The sequence below is a fragment of the Camponotus vicinus genome, unplaced genomic scaffold (genome assembly GCF_025532165.1).
Source record: "Camponotus vicinus isolate PSW18456_S1 unplaced genomic scaffold, iyCamVici1.0 SCAF_1, whole genome shotgun sequence".
NCBI classification, from domain to species: Eukaryota; Metazoa; Arthropoda; class Insecta; order Hymenoptera; family Formicidae; genus Camponotus; species Camponotus vicinus.
This window is the reverse complement of record NW_028141945.1, coordinates 29477601-29502364: the sequence shown is the minus strand read 5'-3', so window position 1 is coordinate 29502364 and position 24764 is coordinate 29477601. Positions and strand designations below refer to the sequence as shown.

The 24764-nt window shown below is 33.2% G+C and overlaps 1 protein-coding gene across 5 annotated transcripts in view; it reads right to left on the bottom strand.

Moving 5' to 3' along the window:
- Svp (COUP transcription factor 2) overlaps positions 1 to 24764 on the bottom strand; it is a 315105-nt gene that overhangs the window by 217356 nt on the left and 72985 nt on the right. For 4 of the 5 annotated variants that reach the window (XM_083106213.1, XM_083106143.1, XM_083106065.1 and 1 more), the window contains one exon: positions 9288 to 9567. The gene's annotated coding sequence lies outside the window, so the exon portion shown is untranslated. Of the gene's footprint in view, positions 1 to 9287; positions 9568 to 9860; positions 9921 to 24764 lie in introns of those variants that run through there. The other variant, XM_083106362.1, reaches the window with a different exon arrangement.

Genomic DNA, 24764 nt, shown 5'->3' with positions numbered 1-24764 from the left:
AATAATTTCATTTCTATAATAATTTCAATTCTATTTTTATTTTTGATCTTCAATAATATATAAGTATCTGTTGAGAAATGCAAGTTTTACTTTCATGAAAAACAGAAAAGATAGTGAAGTAAATTATTGCACAAATATAATTATATATATTTTAAGCGACGGTCAAATAAAAAAAATTGATTAAAAAAAGTACATGTACATATAAATATTACAGGATGCAAATTAATTCGATTGAAAGCAAACGGCTGTTCTATGACACTCACGGATTAACGGCGTATCGCCATGCGCCAGGGAACTGATTTTGCATGCTCATAAACGCTCGCCGCACGGGATATCAGGATCCCGAGTGTTTTATGGGATGCCTATGAAGCTGGTGATTTCGAGTCGCTTGCTAAGGCTAAAAACACCTGTTGACCGGTATCATCGTCGGTTTTAAACGCGGCGAATTCTTAATTGGCCGGTCTACCATGCATTCGACAAGAATTCAAACGTCAAATGCATCAATTTATCAAGATCGTTCATAAATGATATATTTAATAATTTGGGTTTTGGCTCAAATAATTAAAAATTAAATCAAAATTGACACGTAAGAGCCACAGCGCGGTAGTTGAAGCGTAGGGAAGAAGCAACACTTTCTTCTTTTATATTATTGATTTATTTCAAAATTAAAATTTCAATAATAAAAGGCGAACGTTTCGGATCATCTTTTGATCCTTCCTCAGCGCGATGTTAACAATATATTACGAATTATGACGCATTACATTATAAAAGCTTATTTCTCGACGTGCAGGTGACGCTAAATTGCATTCCGCAGAGATCTAACAAGCGCGCTGCTTCCAACAGTTCATCAAATATATTATAATTTTGCTGTGCAAAGTCGCAGCAGATCTAACAAATCGAGTAAAAATAAATATCGAGATATTACACGTGAATTCGTTTTTTTATTTAAATTAATAGTTTGAAGCATGACTCACCAGATTCCGCGCTTTTTAAATTAATAACATTCCATCATCGAATCGGTTATTAATATAAAAAGCGCGGAATCTGGTGAGTCATGCTTCAAACTATTAATTTAAATAAAAAAACGAATTCACGTGTAATATCTCGATATTTATTTTTACTCGATTTGTTAGATCTGCTGCGACTTTGCACAGCAAAATTATAATATATTTGGTGGACTGTTGGAAGCAGCGCACTTGCTAGATCTCCGTCACCTGCGCGTGGAGAAACAAACTTTTATAATGTAATGCGTCATGATTCGTAATATATTGTTAACATCGCGCTGAGGAAGGATCAAAAGATGATCCGAAATGTTTGCTTTTTATTATTGTATATTTAATTTTGAAATAAACCAATAATAAAAAAGAAGAAAGTGTTGTTTCTTCCCTGCGCTCCAACTACCGCGATGTGGCTCTTACGTGCCAATTTCGATTTAATTGTAAAAATCATCCAAAAAGTCACCACCTACATGTGTAATAAGACCAATAGTGGATGGACACATTTATTACGGAATTAATACAATTAATTTGAGTCGAGTTATTCTTTAGAAACATTTTTACGCAGAGTTCCGTCCGTTTACCATTTTTTAAACAATTTTTTACAATTACCTAGCACGACACTCTCCCTCTAAAGTATTAAAATGCATTGAAAATTATTATTTCTGACAACAGTTCTCGATAGTTCTGCTATAGTTCAGCCTATATATGCAATTTCAGATCGATGTTCCAAAAATTAATATATATAATTATATAATATAATATAATTAATAAATTATATTATTAATTTTTGGAATATCGATCTAAAATGGTAAACGGACGGAACTCTGCGTAAAAATGTTTCTAAAGGATAGAACTTTTATAGAACTGTCCAGAACTGCCGTTAAAACTATGGAAAATCATCAGCACGACGCATTTTCACTAAGTGTGCTGGTCGAGGACATTAAAAATTCATAAAAAATTATTAATTTTTGAAATATCGATCTAAAATTGCATATATAGGCTGAACTATAGCAGAACTATCGAGAACTGTTGTCAGAAATAATAATTTTCAACGCATTTTAATACTTTAGAGGGAAGAGTGTCGTGCTAGATTCGCGAAGTTGGCACATTTTTTCAATTTCGATTTTTTAATATAAGGAATGCGGAACTCTTTTTAATTTTTATCAGGAACTGTAGAACTATGAAAAGTGCTATCAGAACTCTTAGTATTTTTTTGAAATTCGTAGATTGTCGTCCCAGCTTCACAGACACAAAATTTATAGTGTAAATTTTCTAATCTTAACGACTATTCTCTTTCTCTTTCCGAGTGCTATGTTTTAAGCGATTCCGCTGACGATTTTTCCGAGAGATCACGGTCGTTCGAAATAATGAAGTTACACGGACGAATTAGAGGCGATTCCAGCACCGAGGCGCGTATCGTCGTTTCATCGTCTAATTAAGACCCGGCTCGCGGGGCCTTATGTACGCGTTTCGCTCGCTCGCAGCCGCGTTGTCGCGCGTATGATTTACACGGGGCAGTTTCGAGAGTGGAGAAGGAGACACGTGCGATGAAGTAACCGAGATACGTGATGTTGTTTAATGTATAATGCTCCTAGCGAGCAGCCGCGGAATCGTGAGAGAATTCGTGTAAAAAAAGGAGCGGACCGTGTTATTTATCGGCCGCATCCGCAACCACGGATAAGAGGCGGATAACAACGGGTCGCTGCACGTCGAGCGCGTTATAGTTGAGATATTTGTCATAAGACAGAGAAGAATGACAAAAATAAAATTCAGTGTTATAGATAAGATAAAGAGCGCAAGAAGCGATCAATCTGAAAAAAAAAAAAAAAACGAATAATCGATATATAATAATGTGTGCGTAATAATAATCGTTCTTTATTTTTCAAAAAGATCGTTAATAATTTAATTAATTCGTTCTCTTTTTATATTCAGATGTCGTAATGCTTGATAATGAATAATGAGACTGGATATTTCTTAATAATAATTCTTTGTAAATAAAATATCGCCCATGATCGTCCATTTAAATAAAATATCGCCTGACGTTTTAATTAATTCATATCTTATTGTGCAGAATTTCTCGCGTAAATAAGCTGGCAATTTTCGACGACGTTATCAGGTGGAGATTGTCGGGCGAATTAACGATATTTAATAAATATAATAATACGTATAGAGAAAAACGATTAATTGTACCGCGGTAAAGAGTGACCACTTATAAAGGCGACGAAAGTTTAATTGGCAGAAGAGAACGGGAGCGCAAAATTATCGCCAATGGAATTTCGATCGACGAGGACGGCACAAAGAAGAGCTCACCAATTCGCGCGTTTCGAATGACGGCACGATATCGTACGAATTAATTTAATTCGATCCAACAATTCGCGGCGTCGTAACTTCGGCCGTTAAACGCGCACTTAAAACGCGAGTTTATCGTACGCGAATCGCGACTCTACGTCTCTCCGCCGATACGCGGAAACAATTCCGCATTAATTCCCGCATTACACGCGTTAAAATTTATTACCTGCCGCGCCGACGTTTCCGTGGAATCGACGAGCCGTTAAACATCATTGTCTTGGACGAAATAATCGATAATATACATGTCGCCTTTTACATTTTTCCCCGAAGATATTGGCGCAGAAAAATACGCTCTTTCAAATTCGCGATTTCTTTGCTTCTCGCGCGAGTATCTTATCATACGTATTGCGAGAATGAAAAATATAAATGGACTATCGAAATTATCTTGCGCGATTTCTCAATCGACGTGTTAAATTATTTGACAATTAATCATACGTTTCCGCTTTCGAAACCTCGTCTTTTCAATCGCATGCCATTTTTTTCTCGATACATAACGGCAATTTATCATTGCTAATTTTAAATATCTCCATGATAGATCTACGATGTAGTCAGGGAATCGCTGTTGTTGCCAATGTCATGAGTTATGTTCTTCAATTCTTTATATCGATATGTTCGCTTATCCTCATATTATCGCGAATATCCAATATTAAACATCATTCATGTCTCTCTCCCTCTCTTCCCCTCCCCCTTCTTAAATATACAGTATATATTTCATCGTTATATTATAAGATGAAAATGAAGTATCTTTCTTCTTCAACATATTATTGAAGATACAAGAATTCCAATTTCTAAAATAAGAAATATGTCAACATAAATTAGCGAATGTTTAAAGGTATTAATTTATATTTAAAAATTTGAGGGGGGGAAGGGAACTTAAGAAATATATTCTAATTCCTATTAGATCGAGAGAAGAGAGAGAGAACCAAGATTAGGTGAGCTTCGAGAGGAAACGCACGTAAAACTACACGTGCGCAAAAAGCTCGCTGGGATTGTTGGACGACGACGATCTGGCGACCTCGGCGTTTAGGGTTCGCGACTATCGAAGAAACGGCAATCTTGGAGTATTAGGCGCGATTCTTTCGCGCGCTATCGACGCTGCAAAATCGCGATGGCGGTCAGCCTCAAGATACACCACTATTAATATCTCGCCATTACCTTGGTCCATTCTCGGCTGCTACGAGCGAGCCCCGACCAAGAAACGGCCCCTTCGTCTCGTCTACGTACAACGCAACGTGCCCATTACGATCATTAGCGGCGCCGGCCGGCTCTTCGTATACGATCGTAGCGTAAGATCGCGCGATCTACAGGGACCGCACGCTGCGAAGCAAAATGAGAAATAATCACTGCGCGGCACGTCGCGATACCGTTCGTCTCCCACCTCCTCTTTGTCATGTCACCGGTGACATTCGGTCGTCACCAGGTACACGATCCCCCTCGGAGCGCGACCACGTTAGACTCATTCTGGTTCACCGACCGTCCGAAGGCAACTTAACGTCGCGTCCAGAACCGTTTCCACTCAACCTTTAACTCTTCAAGACGGGCATATAATACGCATATGTATTTTTTCGAAAATTTCTTTGTCTTGTCAGACGAGTTTTCTAATTAAGTATATTAAAGAATTATGGAAAGAAATATGGAAATTATTTTTCTCCTTATTTAAAAGATTTTAAATTTATTTGTATTCATCCGTAATTTTCAAACATTATGCGTATTTAATTAACTCGGGTTAGTGCATTCGAATTCAAGAGAGAGTTAGGGGAAACCTGATCAGATAAGATGATGTTGGATAAATATTATATTACAGCATAAGTTATTATAATATGTCTAAATTATTATAACTAGCTAGAATCAGCGATCCATCGATATTTCCGTTAAACTACAAGGTATAAATGAGTTTACATCGGCGAAGCGGTCACGCCATCGACGAATTAATAGCGCACGGAAAACGTAGGCAACGGGATACGATCCTAAACGTGGAAAAGAAGCGACCGCGGATTCTGCTGCCCGAAGGTCATCGATTCCCTTCGCCTCCATGACGGCTCGTGGCCAATCGATTATCGCTACGGCTGCGTAAGAATGCGCCAAGAAACCGAGCGAGCCAGGAATCCCTTTCTAATCACACACGCGGACAAGGGCCCTACCTATCTCCGGGCTGCTTCGTTTTTGCTAGCCTTTCAGTCTGCTCTCGAGGGTTATCCCGTAACGCACCTCAGTTTCGACGTTATTCACCCTATTATACGCTCTAAACATCTCAGGCTTTGCACATACATGCAAAGGATCAGATCGCACGATACTTCGACCACTTGGGATTTAGTTTCCAGTCGCATTAAAGCGCCGAAATTTCAACGAATTTAATATTCATAAATGTATCTATTTTTAAACAATTTCTCACTCACCGATCCGTGTAACGGCGGAATTGTAGTACAATACATTAATTTGAAAATAGAAAATATTCAAATTATGTATATATATATATGTATCATACATGTATACAGGGTGTCCGATTTGTGAAGGACCAAACGAAAAGTGATGATAGATTGGGTCAAACTAAGAAGAAAAGTCCTCTACCATTTTGCAAAATTCGCAATAATTATTAAGTAATAAGCAAAAATGTCACATGAAGGTTAATTTTTTAAATGGAACCCCCTATTTTATATTATGTATTCTTATAGCTTATCTCGAGAGATTTCCAAAACACTATAATAAAGTATTTCTTCATTGAGTACTTTTCGAGTTATGAGGCTTGAAATAATTTCTTAATTTTACATAAACCATAAAATATCTAGTAAAATATTCATTTTTCGATTATCTTACCTTAATACTTTTATATGCAAAATAATGAGAGGAATCAATTGGTGTTAAAAAAAAACATAGTTGTTTTTAAGAAAAAATATGTAATTGTTAATTGTAGTATTAAGGTAAGATAATCGAAAAATGAATATTTTACTAGATATTTTATGGTTTATGTAAAATTAAGAAATTATTTCAAGCCTCATGACTCGAAAAGTACTCAATGAAGAAATACTTTATTATAGTGTTTTGGAAAGCTCTCGAGATAAGCTATAAGAATACATAATAAAAAATAGGGGGTTCCATTTAAAAAATTAAAGGTAACCTTCATGTGACATTTTTTCTTATTACTTAATAATTATTGCGAATTTTGCAAAATGGTAGAGGACTTTTCTTCTTAGTTTGACCCAATCTATCATCACTTTTCGTTTGGTCCCTCACGAATCGGACACCCTGTATAGGAAAATGTCTAAATAAAGCTCAATCATGAATATTTAAAATAATTATCACATTCAAATAAATTTTTTATTTGCGTCCTTTGGTTAAAAATTCATGCTATATACTTTAATATATTTTAGATTTAAATACAATTTTCGAAAATAACTACTAATGATAGATATATCTCAATATCAAATATATCAAAAGACTATAAAAATTTATAACTACGTATTATAATACATCACAGGTCACAAATGGATCACCGATCCTAATATCTATCCAGCTACAACATTATGACCGAGATCAATCAGAGAATCAACTGTTTCATATATATACGAAGGAAGCACCGACCATAACAAATTAATCTTCACACCCCTGTAAACTACAGACCGGCGCGTCATTAATTAGCCGTTCCACGAACAGCTCGTAAGATCGAAGCGGAAAGAAGGAACGATCTACCTCGGAGATTCCACTTCTCTATACACGTTTCGTCGATCTCGCCATAATCCTCACCCTCTCGCCAGCCCTCGGAACTTCTCTACTTCCGTTCCCTACATCCTTTGTTTCTCCCTTCTATTCGCGCGAGAATATCCATATGCCAGTGTTATGGTATTTTAAGGAGGACACAAAGTCGTCAAGCGGAATGCGCTCTCGCACGATTATTATGTATTACGTATAATCATTTTGAAAAAAGAAATGCATTGTATCATTTTCCAACAATTGTGCTTTCTCTCCATTCATAATATAAAAATATAATAATCGAATAAGTCAATGTATATTTATAAAGGTACGAATATTTGTTATAAAAGTTTCTAAAAATTAACAATTTTTGAATGTATTTTCAAGTTAAAATTTTCCAAAAATCTTTTTTAGTTATATTTTTTGATCAATTAATTTTATCTTTAATTATTTAATTTTATTCTAATTATTTATTACCTTTGATGTTTACACATTAAAAGTTTCTAAAAATTCTTTTTATCTAAATTATTTTTACGACGCTCTATTTTTGGACATAGTATCGATTGATAGAAGCACACTCTTTCGTCGAATAAAAATAGAAACTTGATACTTTGGAACATCCCTAGTGGCGATAGGATACACCGCAAACATCGGTCGCACTCTACGTTCTTCGTGCGGTCGTTTACGCACCGCGAGAATGAAGTCAGCCGTAACCGCAAAGCAGCCAGTGCTCTACCGCGCGGTAGCCCTCTTAAATCGCTACCGATGGCGGAAACCGCGAAAGAGAAACACACTGAGAATCGTGATCGCACGGAAGCGTGGCTTGTGCGCCACGCGCGTGTGGCTATCGTAAAAGTCTTGTAAAACGATCGGCAGAGGCAGTAACGAATGACCTACTCGCTTGTTCTCGATACTCGAAGAAACATCAATAGGCAACCACCGATTGATCCGATAATTCATAAACATCACGAGACTTTTTATCAAGCAAATGAATTTACGCTTCATTAAAAGAAGAAGAGACAATTAAAACATTTTCCACCATGTAATATAATTTTTCCATATTTATTTATGAAAAAATATCAAATATTGTATATGTTATTGTATATAAAAATATCAATTACATAAATTATATATTTTATTATATATAATAAAAATATGAATTATTACAAATTACCATATATTTTATTATACAGGGTGGACCATTTTAACCTTTAATGGAGAATAACTCGAAAACCAAGCCCGGGAGAGAAAAATATTTCAGACAAAAGTTGTTTGGTTTCGAGGAGGCCATAAGATGGTATCATTGGTTTGAGCTTGAAGAGTTATTTGAAGGTCACATGAAGGTCACCTTCAATTTCTTAAATGGAACCTACTATTTGTCATTACATATTCTTGTAGCTTATCTCGAGAGCTTTCCAAAACACTATAATTAAGTACCTTTTCGTTAAGTACTTTTTGAGTTATGAGGCTTGAAATAATTTCTTAATTTTACATAAACCGTAAAATATCTTGTAAAATATTCATTTTTCGATTATCTTACCTTAATACTTTTACGTACAAAATAATGAGAGGAATCAACTGGTGTAAAGAAAACACATAGTTGTTTTGAAGAAAAAATATGTAATTTGCAATTAACAATTCCATATTTTTTCTTAAAAACAACTATGTGTTTTCTTTACACCAATTGATTCCTCTCATTATTTTGTACGTAAAAGTATTAAGGTAAGATAATCGAAAAATGAATATTTTACAAGATATTTTACGGTTTATGTAAAATTAAGAAATTGAGAGGTTTTGGAAAGCTCTCGAGATAAGCTACAAGAATATGCAATGACAAATAGTAGGTTCCATTTAAGAAATTGAAGGTGACCTTCATGTGACCTTCAAATAACTCTTCAAGGTCAAACCAATGATACCATCTTATGGCCCCCTCGAAACCAAACAACTTTTGTCTGAAACATTTTTCTCTCCCGGGCTTGGTTTTCGAGTTATTCTCCATTAAAGGTTAAAATGGTCCACCCTGTATATGAAAATATTAATTATTATCAATTATTATATATTTTATTATAAATATTTTTAAAAGGAAGAATTTTAAAGTAAAGTTTCTAAGATATCTTATATAGATAATAATAAACAATATTTTGTAAAAGAAATTCTGCGGAAAATATTTTGTAAAATAAATTAAGCGAGTAAGCTTACAAATAGGGAATAATAAATTAGTTATAAATAAGTTATAATTGTATTCACACATACCCCATGGTTGCTCCGTTGTCGCCCGATGTTTCCCCAGGTTTCTTCCTCCTCCTCCTCCTCCTCCTTCTCTCTTGCTCGTGCATTACTGCTCCTCCGTAGCACTCACGGCACTCGCGAAAACATGATTAATTACGATTGCGCGACACTTGACGGCATTCCCGATGTGTATTTAATATACATCGCAAAACGACGCGAAAACTATAATCGCACAAAGCAACGATACGTTCGACACTCGAGAATCACGTAGCCACTCGCACGCAGCTTGTCATAGCAATGCTACCTGTAAACAAATAAGATACATATTTTAGAACAATCTTATTATCTTGCTTTGTAATGAGTGGTGAAACACATGAATGATGTAAATATGCAAGTTAAAACTATAAAGATGGATATCCACGAGTTGCAACATTCTAAAAATTGAGGTTATGTTGATTGTTCATGCGACAGATTTTGATTGAACGAGTCTTGCGAAATATGCGTTTCAACCAATTACGATTACGAATACAAGCGTTGAATGTATGATACGCGATTGGTAAATATTACAATGTGAAGATTACAAACGATTACGCTTACTAATTAAACAGATGCGTCCATGATACGTCGTGATGCTGTCCGAACCGGAATCGATCTGCCTCGCGGCGTTTCGATAACGACCGAAAAATTTGAAACATCGGCAACTTCACTCTAATACCGCGCGATACTAGACAGGCTAGACAGGATAATTAATAGTTATTTAAAACTCCGAAAAGACGTAATATTCTCTATGCACGATACAATCTAAACATATACATAAATAATCTCGCGAAATCGATGTATTTTTTCTACTCTGGATAAATATAACTCATGTAAAATGTCTGCTTCACAAGTAGCTTCTGTTATTAATGACTGTCATATTCGAGGCTGTTATTAATGATCGTCATATTCATTAACACGAGTCGTTAATCGCTAGTTATAATAATCATACAGAATGTCCGCGTTTAGCATATTTCGATACATAATTGCCACGATCGCGTTTAGAGGAGCAGAGCTACAATCCGCTACCTACGAACTACGCCGTACGAATGATAACAAGGTCACCGCATGTAAACAGCTGAGCGTCGAACGCTGCATTGACGAATTCCATTCTATCATGAAATATATACTTATGATAATAATGAATACGTATTTTCTTTCTCTCTTTTTTTTCTTTCTGTTTCCTTCTTGTACATACATTAATTTCAATAGATTATATTATTGCGTATATTATGCGTATATCGCGAATCTAACGTGTATTAAAGAATAAAACTTAGTTTTTTCGTTTTGATTAAAGAAGATATAACGTAATAATCGTGTGAAGTAATTATATTTGATAATATTTATCCCGACTATGCTTCATGCAATAATAATGACGACAGAGAGTCTTGTTTTTATTCTTATAATAAGACGACTGTATTATGTATACATCGGACAATTCCACACGTTTTCTATTATTTCTATTACTTTTGATTTTTTACAAAGATATTATACAATATGTGAACATATACATGAATATTATACGTAATTATATTAAAAACATAACGATGACCTCTTTTTTCATGAAATTAAAAGTAAAAAAATCAATAAAAAAAAATATACATAAAAAAATTCATTTAATTCACATATAATTTTATATATAAATGTAATAATGTATATATATATATATATATATATATATATATATCAGAAAATTTAAAATTATATATACAGGGTGTCCCAAAAATCCCGGAACGGTCGAATATTTCATAAACTATGCACTTTAGAAAGAAATGTTTCAGACAAAAGTTATATGGCTTGAAGGGAACCATAAGATGGTGTCATTGATTTGACCTTGAAAGGTCGTTTGAAGGTCACGTGAAGGTCACCTTCAATTTTTTTAATGGAACTACCTATTTTTTATTGAATTTTCTGGTAGCTCACGTCGAGAGCTTTCCAAAACACTATAATAAAATATTTTTCCCTCAAGTACTTTTTGAGTTATAAGGCTTGAAATCATTTCTTAATTTTACATAAACCGTAAAATATCTTGTAAAATATTTATTTTTCGATTATCTTACCTTAATACTTTTATGTACAAAATAATGAGAGGAATCAATTGGTGTAAAGAAAACACATAGTTGTTTCGAAGAAAAAATATGTAATTTGCAATTAACAATTATATATTTAAGAAAATGTAAAATTTATTAAATAATTGTATATATATATTATTTAATAAATTTTAAATTTTCTTTTCAAAAATGATTCAAATTTCAATGAGATAAATTTACACTTTGATTATAAGTCTTATTTCTAATTTTTCAGATTTTCAATAATTTTAGAAGATATATTAGATATTATATATTAATATATATTAGACAATAAAAAATATAATAGTAATTCAAAAGAGAGAGTTATAAATAGAGAGTATTGTCTTGATTCGTTTTTCACGCTTGTTTAAATTAATTAACTGTTAAAAATATTAAAAATATTAATACCTGTATATATATTAATAATAAATTATTAAAAATATAAATATTAATAATAATAAATATTAATATTAATTTTATTAATTTAATAAAATATTAATTTAATAATAAATTATTAAAAATATAAATCAATTGAAATTACAAAGGCTAAGAACCAAACGCCGGTGTAGAAGCGCAAAAAGTTTAGTATTATTATTAGCAAATCACATTAAAAATTTTACAAAGTTACTTACAATTTTTTATTAAAAATATAATTATTTATATATTGTTATTGTAAAAGTACACAAATGCAATGTAACTAGATATTTTTTATGAATGATACAATACACGTCTTTTTAAATTTTGTTTAAATTATTTTACAATATTATAGATAATATTATAAGTTTAAAATTATCATTAATTTCATCATTGGAAAATATTGATCAATTTATTGTTTTTATGAGGTAAAATGTGCAACTCATTAAACGTGAAAGGGTCAAAAAGCGCGACCACGGATCGTTCGAGCGTGTTCGCGGCGATAAACTCATTGTAACGTGGTAGAAAAACTGTTTGGTACGAGATTTCCAAAGCGGATAGGCATGACGTTGAGTCTTGGCTCTCGTGGAAGACCGTGATATTACATTTGGTCACACTGCCGCGCAATATGATAGCGACGTCGCCTTGAAAAGGACCATGCTTTAACCGCTTTCGTAATTTGCCAGCCTCAAAGTATTCGCTCATCATAGTGAAATATTTTTTAGTCAATTTTATTCGTATCCGCATCGGATCATTTCAATATAGCGGACAGAACAATTTTCAGGTTTTTCGAATATACTCTCTAAAAGTGAATCAGTGAAAATATCACTGATTTAAACAGTAAAATAAGATTTCACTGAGAATCAATGAGTATTTTACTGATTTTCAGTGGAAATGCTTATTTTTTTGCTATTTTATCTTATATCTCACTGATTATGGTCAGTTAAAATAAAATTCACTGTAAAACCAGTAAATTTCACTGTAAAATCAGTAATCGCTAGTTCGTTCGTTTACCGCTACGATCGCTATCTCTCTCGTATTTAGTTTTAGTCATAAGAATTATATAAAGTTTGCAAAGAGTGACAGATAAAATTAAAAATATTACTTCGATTTAATTTCAGATATTAAATCGATCTTATGAGTCGGACAAATAAATGTCTGGCGACTTAATAAGAATTATTCGTTCGTTATCTACTTAAAGTAGCAAGTTCAATATGCATGTAATATAAATAAAATAAAATTTTTAATATAATAAATATTTAGTAAATATAAATAAAATTTTTAATTTTATATGAAATAGATAGAGAGATGAATTGTAGTTTAATATTACTGATAATAACGAAAGAAATATTACTGATATTGAGAAATATTACTGATTGAAACAGTCAAAATTATTAACTGATTCTTTCAATAAAATATCACTGATTTACAGTGCTGTACTTATAACTGCTGTAATTAGTGACTATTTACTGTTTTTCAGTGATAATACACTGATTCACTTTTAGAGAGTACAGTCTGACTATATTCAAAAAATCATAAAACCACATATCTAGTATTAAAATAATGAAATAAATAGAAAAAAGTGATATAATCTCCTTGGCTTAATTTTGATGAATTATCAAAATATTACGGTGTGGACTTTTAAACTATATTTATAATTATATCTATAAAAAGTATTACATATATATATCTATAAAAAAATATTCTTAAATTTCTAATTAATCACTATAAAGAATGAATTACTATATTAAAAATAATATATTATACAATTATGTGTAATATATTATTAGATTTTTAGAAATTTTTAGATTAATTTTTAGATTTTCGTCGAACTGCAATCCTGCGATTCGTACTCTTTTAAGGCCACTGAATCAATCGATCGTAGTCACAAAGTGGAACGCAAGATCGAATTGAGATATTCGAATTTTCGTGCAATATGGGATTACAATTACCACATCACATACGGAACTTTCGTATTCCCTTCTCGCAATGCAATCCGAAATGCAATACAATCCATCGTCCAATCGCATTTTAGTTTATAATTCTGCACAATCCGAAACTAGGTCAATAGAATCAGTCTATGTGATTTTATTTCTCTCTCATTTATTTCTAGTTCCTTTTATCTCTAATCTTTTATCTCCAATTATTCGGAAATATTAAAACTATCCAAATAAAATATAATAAATGTTAAGTTTTATAGAAATATTTAACAAGTTCCATTTTTATGTATAAATTTATAATCTAATATCTAGTTAAAAATTCTACAATTTTTATCTGAAACATTTTAAGAAATATTAAGAATAAATAAATATATATTTTATATCAAATAGATAATAATAAAAATATTACAATTTTTATCTAAAACATTTTAAAAAATATCAAGAATAAATAAATATATATTTTACATTAAATAGATAATAATAAAAATATTGCAATTTTTATCTAAAACATTTAAAAAAAATGTCAAGAATAAATAAATATATATTTTACATTAAATAGATAATAATAAAAATTTATATTTTCCAAAAATATATATTCTTTACGTAGATATAGTAAAGACGCATGAGATATAAAGAAACGAAAACGTTAATAATAATCTCGTATCGATGAATAGTGGAGTACACAGCTATTGTGAAATTTCATCCTACTTTTGATACCAATGGCATCGAGGTACTTGAAGTACCTAAGGGGACTTCGCAAGATAAATGCATCCCTAGAGTATGTCGTCTAACAACGGCATGCCCGTGAAAAGTAATATCGCGGCGACGCTCGGCAAGAAAGTGCTTTTATCGCGAAAAGTTCGTCTCGTTATCTAGCAAAAAGTGGCAAAGGAATTTACACGCGAACCTGCTGTTAGCAAGACGATACCGAATGCGATCCTTAACTTAGCGAAGCACGATAGAACAAAGACGCGTTATAAACTGCTAATTAGTTAATTCTTTCAAGATCGAGAATTTATGTTTCATCATAAATTATATAGACTTGCGACATTTATAATTATTAATAAAATACTTTATAATTATTAAAATAGTATTAAAATAAATAATTCTCTCTCTAAATTAAAGCATTTATTTTTAAGACATCAAATTAAAGACAAAGTAAATTAAACTACTTTTTATTAATTTACTATCTTACTATTTTATGTCAATAGAATTTCATTGTTATTTTACTGTATAATCATTTTACTGCTTACAATAGAAATTTTATTTGCTGCATTTCGTATATATAAGTATTTCACTATCTTTATTTCTTTTTTTTTCGTTTTCTGCTTTATATGCATCATTAATTTATTATTGAATTATTATTAATTATTATTAATTTATTAATGAATCATTATTAATGAATAAAAATTTATTGTAGAAAACATCTTAAAAATACGAATGATTATTGTTACATAAGATAATTATAATTTTTATCTCAACGTCTCAACGATAGAAGAAATTTTGTTGATTAAGCGAGTAATCCACATAACGAGTTCCACATGGTAAGCCTTACGTCAAACAGGTGAATCTTCGTCATCAAATTAGGCGCGGAGATCCATCCTCCTGCCAGTAATAATTATTTAGCCATGATCTTAAGAGTAACTTAACGCAACGTCACCTGCGCTCCGCCATCTGCTAAATCGCTCTTGTAGTTATCTACGTAACGCATCGCTTAACGTTCTAGAAAATGTCGTGGTATAATATAGCTTGATTATCTCATTTTAGATGAAGAATTATAAAGTAACGTACAAAATATTTTTTCAAAATTTTATTTAGTTCGATATTTTTAGAACTCTTTAGTAATTATTAAAAGAGATCAAAATATATCTTAATATCATTTCAATATTTTTATCATGATGAGTATAATTATCGATAGCAATATTATTCATATTTCTAATGTAATAAAATATGAAAAGAAGATATAAAAAAATTGATAAGAAAATTATAAATCCATCTCATTTGACTTTTCTCGAGTTGTTATCAATCGGTATGTAAAATGAAATCTCAAAACAAAAATTATAGAAAAATGTCTGGCAATCCTATTATTCAACTCGTAAAAATAAAGCAGTTTCTAATCAATCAAATCAACAATTATCTCGCATATAAATTTATCTTTCATACTTGTCATGACATTTTTGAAGCAATTGCATACGTGGATATTATCGGAAAAAATATAAAGCTCAACTGCTCCACCTAACGACCTTCAGATTTTTATTGCGTCATTAAACTTCGCCTCGAAAGATGGTTTGGTCTCCCCGGGCGTTCCTCAGGAACGACTCGTCTCATCTTCAGCGCCCGCGAGCGTCGTTCTCTCTCTTCACATGTTAGAATAAACTGGATTAAAAATAATTTCATTCCCGGCGACAACAAGTTTACGCCCTTTTATTGCGCTCTTTATGTTCCCGGATCTCAGGCGGAGTCATTGACACGTTTTTCCAGCCGAGGAATTCTGAATAGCCGAGGAATTATCGCGTGCTTTGGCTTCGTGGGACTCGCGTAATATTCTCATTACCACGAGTTATAACTGCAAACTTCGAACTGTATCAATTATCATTTCGCCAACTGGTATATAATATCATTTATAGTCAGCATATGCATATATCTCTCTGTTTTTAATAAGAACTATTACAATTTTAAAAATATAATGGTTCTCGACAATATTTAGTACAATGCAATTTCTATCGTGCTTTAATATTTTGCGTTTTTATAATAAAATATTTTTATAAGGAATTAAATTTATAATTCTCTACAAATATATATTTCCAACTTCAAATAAATTATCATTTCGCCAACTGGTATATAATATCATTTATAGTCAGCATATGCATATATCTCTCTGTTTTTAATAAGAACTATTACAATTTTAAAAATATAATGGTTCTCGACAATATTTAGTACAATGCAATTTCTATCGTGCTTTAATATTTTGCGTTTTTATAATAAAATATTTTTATAAGGAATTAAATTTATAATTCTCTATAAATATATATTTCCAACTTCAAATAAATTATATTTCGATTTTTTTTTGAAGATGATTTTTAAAGAAGATGAAGCAATTATTTGTGTTGAAAAATTTATAAATGCAAAAGCTCGAATTAAATATTTCATTATAATTATTTCAATATTTTTTTATTTAATGAGAAGTATAAAATAAATCTATTATATACAAATTTCATTAGAAAACTTCAGAAATAATATTTCTAGATAATCTACATGTTAATAAAATATTTCCACCAAAATGCACGATACAAATTGTTTCGAATTGTTTCAGCGGCGAGTTTTCAAGTTTATCTTGTCGCGTTTGGCTCCGATACAGGACCGATCGCGAGTTCAAGTACAAGTTCGGAGCGGGACTCGGTAGATCGGGCGTCTCGTTGGTACCGGCAGGGCCAGGCCGAAGCACAGGCCGGACAAAGGTCAGACGGGTCGTTGCACCCGCAGGCAGGCAGGGCATATCTCCGCGATGCTCTGCCACAGCTTATATCGTCTTGCCGTTGCATTGCCTTGTCTTGCCGTTCGCGAGCCTGCCAGCTAGCAGCCCTCGGCGGTTTGCCGTTTGCCAGCGAGATGGGTAACAATATGAGAGAGATTCTTTCAAGTATAAATATTTCTTCCATCGATTTTGAGAAGAAGGTCTCGCGAAAAATAATCTCCAAGTGGAAAACTTAAATTTAAAAATTTTTATAAATTATTATAGCGTACCTCGAAAATTTCTTAATCCAAAATTTTCAATAGATGGTACTTCAGATGAAATTTCAGAATCATTAATATCGATTCAACTAACTTGCCTAGTTATATACATATTTTCAGGGAGAAATTTTCTAATTTCAAAAACGTAATAAATCTAACGTAATAAATCTAAAATAGTAAGTATCAACGTTATTTAAATTAGTAAAATTTTAGATAAAAAAACTTTGAGAATTGCTTCTCTAAATATTTTTTAAAATAATTTATTACTTCCAAAAATAATACAATACACTCTAAAAATATTCAATGAGAATATGAACTTTGCAATAAGAAGTATCAAACGCTTGAAAATTCGCGAGGATCATCTCGATATCGAGCAGTACAGCCTGAACTTTATTACCGAGCGTCATTAGACGATCATTAGGCCAGCCATTCGAGGAGCCCGTTCAAAACCAAAGAGGACGAGCACGTGGGAATGCAACATACCGACGAGGAGGTTTATTCGGCGGATCGATCAGGCGCATTTCCATGTTAATTGGGGCACTTATGTAGCAGGGCCAGTAATGGTACTCGGACCAAAGAGGCAAAAAGGGGCCGCGGGGTCACGCTCATCGGTCGCGGGCCTGGCGCGCGTACAGACTTCATGAAGCACGAGCGGGCACGCGCGAGCAAACGGCGACATACGCGTGCACACGCGTTTAAGCACGACTCCTTCCCTTCGGGGACAGCTGATGGTATTTTATATCGTCGTCACGGCGTCCGACGACGCGACGCCGCGCCGCTAATCACTGCAATGAGAGGCAACGTCGAACATCCAGCCAATGGTCCAGAGAATGGTCGCCCGACTGTCCGGCAAAAGCACGTTTCCATTAGACGGCCTATTACTCGACTTGGCTGCTGCTTTTCCCGGTCTCGCGATGATAAAACGAAGCGTACAAGCCGAATGACGACGCGCATTGTGTTGTAAATCGAAAAAAAAATGCGATTAGATCATGAGAACAAGATCATAGGATTAGATCATGAAATAAAATGTATAAATTTTTGGTGGAATTGCGTTAATCCTTTTATAGTGGCTTTGTACGAAAAGATATTTGAATGTATGATTAAATTATGTATTCGAGCGAATACTCTGATTCCAATGAGACCTGTGTTTTTTAAAAATTCGACTTATGCCATATATAAGATGAACCAAAATATGTAATGAACAAAAATATCTTCTAATGAAGAATCTGAGTTTAAATCTAAAAAGCAACTAAAAATTGGACAATTGTTTATTTCATAGATTATCAAAAAATGATGGAGAATAACTAAATTGTCACGGAAAAAATTTAAATTATTTGTCTATAATTTTGATAAAATGCAAAGAAAATTATATATAAAATCTTTCTAATTTTTATATAAAAACAAAATTGCAAGAATTAAAATTTTGATATTAAATCATATAACGTAAGAGAATGACGTATAAACAAGTATTATAACGATTGTCCTGCCATTCGATTGAATCACCTTAATGGGTTTAACACGTAATAGAACATATGGTCTACTTAAAGTACGCCGATAACACTGACATAAACCCATCGTTAACCAGAAGTAGTCGATATTCTCGCGAATTAACACGACGAATGTTCTATCACGATAGCTCGGATCTATTCGTCCTTTTCCGGAAAGAAAACAGAGAGATAAAACTTTTCTTAATTCTGGAAACGTTCAAATTATATAAAATGATGTACTGAATTAATAATATCAAATTAAATAATGAATACTTATGACGGAAATACCGCAAGTCAAGACTGAATGTCAATTAACAAGTAAAATTTTTGAATTTATTAATATAGAAAATAGATCTGTAGAAATTTAAATATGTATTGTGATATGATTATAGTAGTGGAATATGTATGTGTATTAATATTAATATTATATATTAATATATTAATTTAAAAAAAATTAAATTCAATGATGCAAATTAATAAGATTCATAAAATAAGGAAAAATTATTATACGTATAATTCGAAAAAGATAATCTTAGAGAAACAAATTTTTGTAATCTCATAAAAAAATCAGCACATTAATCAAAATATATTATTTTAATCATCGAATTATTTATGATTCTAATTTGCCCTCAAAATTTCTGATCATTAACTAACACGATATCATAGCTCTAAAATAATTATGATAGTCGACCTTATTTTCGATCATTATTTTCACAAGTGTTCTCTGATTTTCACGCAAAACATACTGTCTTTCTCTCGCAAGAAGAGAATCCGCGGATAAGGTCGAGGGACGAAGGGAAGGCCATAGGTAAAAGCGCACCGGTGCAGTGGTTCTCTTTCTTTCTCTCTCTCTTCCCTTCCCTCCCTCTTTCTCCCCCTTTCTCTTTCGAGTCTCGAAGGCACGAGCCTCGGTAACAAAGGGCGATCTTATCTGGCGCACGGATCAAAACCAGAACATGGTCCCGGCATAGCGAGCATATCCGACATACCGCGATGCTATATATCGCCCGTCCATCGTCCTGTCGCTGCGCGCGTGCACACTGCTCGTTTGTGTGTGCGCATACACGCGCGTGTGTCGCCGAGGCCTCCCCATATAGCACCGCGGCAACCGCCCCCTCCCTCCCCCCCGATACGATAGAGAGCATAATTCCATTGTGCTCTCGAATCCCAGAGGCGAACATACGACCGTACTTTTCTCTCCTTCCGCTGCTGATTAGAGCGCGTGATTCGCGGGCGAATGAAGCTCGGATATCGATCACGAATATGTCCACTGATACATATTTTGATATTAGAAAGTCGAGATATTATTATTTCGATACTTTCGTCTCTAGATGCGAGACAGTCAGATATGAAAGCCAGAATTGTTCATCGATGTGCTATTTGATCAATCATTGGTATTTTATGATTAGGAATACTCGAGCAATAATATCCTGTTGCACAATATTTTTATTTCTAATTAGATACTTAGAATGATATAAATTATAATTATTTTTTTTATTTACTGTATTTCAGACAGATTTGCTTAAATTTAATTTTCAATTTTTAATTCATATCATTCGTATCCAATCTTGTCGCGATTTTTTGATATTTTTGCTCGGCACCACTATTGCATTGATATAAATATAATGCCTTAACAAAAAGAAAAATTAATATAAAATTAATATAAATATAATCTAATATAAATAAAAATAATTGTTTTACACAATGTTAAGATAAAGATTACGGGAGACTATATCCAATTCGCGTAGAATAATCATTGGAGTGAATCGAGAGGATGGAGCTGGAGGCGACCTCGTCGGCTTTTCGATCGGCAACGTGATCATAATTACCGTCTCGCGTACGGGCGTCCCCATTAGTAAAGCGTGGGAAGACGGGCGCCTCTTGATAAGCACGCCTTCGCTAATAACAGACGGAAACATAGTTGGCAAAAAGCAGAAACACGGTTAGCAACCAGGCAACTGCTCCCGGTCCGCCTCTTACTCTATCATCGGCACGGCCTGACGAGGACGGGGAACACGGCCGCACAGCGCGGGAACAGCAAATTAGCGGAAAGCACTGGGTCACATCTGGACGGGACGAGCCCCAATCCATGTCCCGTGATTTACTACCGCGCGCGCGCGCGCTCTCGAACGAGGTATGGACTTCATTACTAAATTACACGTCGTGCCAGCCACTGACGGATCAATTTTTATCCCACGGTTTTTCTCTCCCGCTCTATCTGTCTCTCTATCTCCCCCCCTCTTTCTGCGGAGCGGAATATTCACCGTTGCTGGCATGTGCCTACCTCGATTACCACATTCGTACACTTCGTTATGCGAAGTCGACGTGAGCCGAAAGAGTTATTTAAGCTTCGTTGTAAACGGTTGTAATGAATATTGCTGATACTGTAAGACGGCGTATTTGCGCGGGGTTACATGCCTGAACTTGTACCTCGTAATAACGGCGAGTTGTCTGAGAAACTTGTGTAGAATATTTTACATAATTTCCCCCCCTTAAACGAGTTATAAAGTGTTCGAAAATAATGAAATTGTTAGTTTGTAAGTGTTTGTATATTATTACCAGATGCCAATCAAGCCGAGAGATATAATTGCGCGGAGTTATTTAAAGAATTTTATATATATGCCAAAGTAAGCTGCAGACAGCTAATGAAGTTTAATTAAGCTTAATTTCAGGCTTACGCGTTCAGTTGCCAAGATATTAAACATATTAAAAATTCAAATATAAGTTTTATTTAAAAATTCGAAAAGTGTATTTCTTTCAAATTTAACAAAATTTTCTATATTTTTCCTTAATATATTAATATATTAATATAGTTATCTCTTTATGTTATCGATATAATTTTTAAAGATAGAAATGTAATTGGCTCGAAATAAATCTGAAAAATCAATTTACTCGATAATAGTGATAAGAGGCTTTTCATCTAATAAATAAATAATGTCAGATTTGGTTCGATGACGAGTTTAAGGAAATTGATCGAGCTATCAATCTTCCGCGAAACTAAGCTTTGGGCATTGGACGAATAGAACGCGGTAACTTGTTAAAGATCGTCAGGATGTACCAAGACAACGAGACTCCGATACGAGGTAAGGTCGAGGGCTCGGGAGCTCGATCTCTCGAACCCGAGCTCTCGAGGGTGTACGATGTCGAGGCCGAGGGGACCACGCGGGGTATTAGCATATTAATTTCGCTGAGACTGCGACGCGCAGATAAAGCATCTTAGGAAGGCGAACTTCGGTGATGAATCAAGCTCATAGCCGCAGTAATTATTCAGAAAGTTCAGAGCTGCTACCGCCGCCGGGCGAGAGTCGGCCGCGCGTTTGCGGCACGAAACGAAACAAAAATATTTTTCTTTCTAGGACTTCGACGGCACCATTGCGGTGCACCATCGGTTATCTCCGGCTTCTTCGCCCGCCTGGCTGCTGCTCCTCTTTTCGATGATGCTCACGGAATTTGCATAACGCCACAAACTTCTCGTCGAATTTGTCTTCCCGTATACCATCGAATATGCGAGTTTCATTCATTATTTAATCATTTATTATTGGTTACTTCTGTCTTTTTTAATAAAAGATATTCAAGTATAAATTATAGAAAATATTATGACAGCGCACAGGTGGTACAATTTCTTTTTACCTTTGTGTATATATAACAATAATGATATCTAATATGATCATTTCTTCAAAGATATGATTCTTCCTAGAAATATAATTAAAGATTTTTGCATTGATAATTTGGAAATGATTCATTGAAGTCATACCCGAGAATGAAACAATTTGTTAAGAAAACAGTGCAGTTTTTTAAATTACAATGTTTTGTAAGTTGGATTAATTTTTTCCTTTAAAAGTTGTTGATATAAAAATTTGTTTCATTCTACTCTCTAAAAGTGAATCAGTGTATTATCACTGAAAAACAGTAAATAGTCACTAATTACAGCAGTTATAAGTACAGCACTGTAAATCAGTGATATTTTATTGAAAGAATTAGTTAATAATTTTGACTGTTTCAATCAGTAATAATATTTCTTTCGTTATTGTCAGTAATATTAAACTACAATTCATCTCTCTATCTATTTCATATAAAATTAAAAATTTTATTTACATTTACTAAATATTTATTATATTAAAAATTTTATTTTATTTATAATATTACATGTATATTGAACTTGCTATTTTAAATAGATAACGAACGAATAATTTTCATTAAGTCGCCAGACATTTATTTGTCCGACTCATAAGATCGATTTAATATCTGAAATTAAATCGAAGTAATACTTCTAATTTTAAATGTCGCTCTTTGCAAACTTTATATAATTCTTATGACTAAAACTAAATACGAGAGAGATAGCGATCGTAGCGGTAAACAAACGAACTAGCGATTACTGGTTTTACAGTGAAATTTACTGGTTTTACAGTGAATTTTATTTTAACTGACCATAATCAGTGAGATATAAGATAAAATAACAAAAAAATAAGCGTTTCCACTGAAAATCAGTAAAATACTCACTGATTCTCAGTGAAATCTTATTTTACTGTTTAAATTAGTGATATTTTCACTGATTCACTTTTAGAGAGTAGCGTTGAATAAAAAAATAATTTCGCGGCATCTCGTAGATAACGATGCCGCAAAAAACGATATTATACGTCTTATTTCTTATACGTTAAAGAATCATGAGTTTAAAAACTATCGCGAAAAGCTGAAAAATTAAGTAAATACAGTAATTCGAAAATTCTCTCTATAAAGCAGCGGTTCGTCAAGCGAGAACAATGTTAATCTATTTACTTGCGACGGAGAGATCTCCCTTTCTTCCTGCACCAAAAACTCCAGTTTCCCCGCAAGTACTTGCCTTTATCAAGCTCGTATTTCATCACCGGTGTCCGTTTATGAGCGCGCAAGAAATTAACTTTTTCGCTAATTAACTCCCTGGAGCCGCTAACGAACTGTAGCGAACGCGTATCGCTTTTTCTTACTTCCCCCTCCGCAGAAAGCGTAGAAGCAACGAAGGAAGCGCCCTTTTGGTCACGCGAGGATTTAATGAATGCCTAGCAATCAGTTTCTTAAGAATTATTGCAAAACAGTAAACCTCCGCATAATTTTATTGAATAAGAGTAAAATGAATAAATGTGAAAATATAAAAAATATGATAAGGAAATCACAGATATGAATCGGACATTAATTCTAAAATCTCTAATCATTCATTATATGATATAATTCTTAATCTTTTTTCGTGAAAAATAGTACTACAAGATTTTTCATTTCTTATTTAACAATTATTAATTATTTCTTTTTGAATGAAAGCAATGTTGTATATATATATCATTAAAAAGTAATATATATAAAATTTCAATTAAGATGTGTGTACCTTGTATTATATAAGGTATATTCTTTAATATTATAGACTCTCACACTTGCTTCATTACTTCGCTTTCGCGATTTGAGATTTATTTTAATCATTTTTTAAGTTTTTTTCGATATAACTTTAATTTGATTTGTACCTTTCCAACTTTTTGTTTATTGCAAAGCGTTATTTGTCACTTTTAAAGAAGATGTTTATTTATCATCGTATAAATTCCAAACTTACGCATCATTGACGCTTTCATTGCTTGTACCCTTTAACGCTTCCCGTCGATGCGTTACGTGAAAGTAAATTATAGTTTGATGTGAGAATCACAAGTTATTTTCGATGACAATATAAGAATGCTCAGCCCCGTTATTCTTAATAAACCATTGCTGCTCTTCAACGGTTAAAAAACTTGTCATCATTTCTCGACGTCGTCGACCTAAAGTTTTCCTCGCGGCGATTCCTCTTTCTTTCTCTTGCGCGGCCAT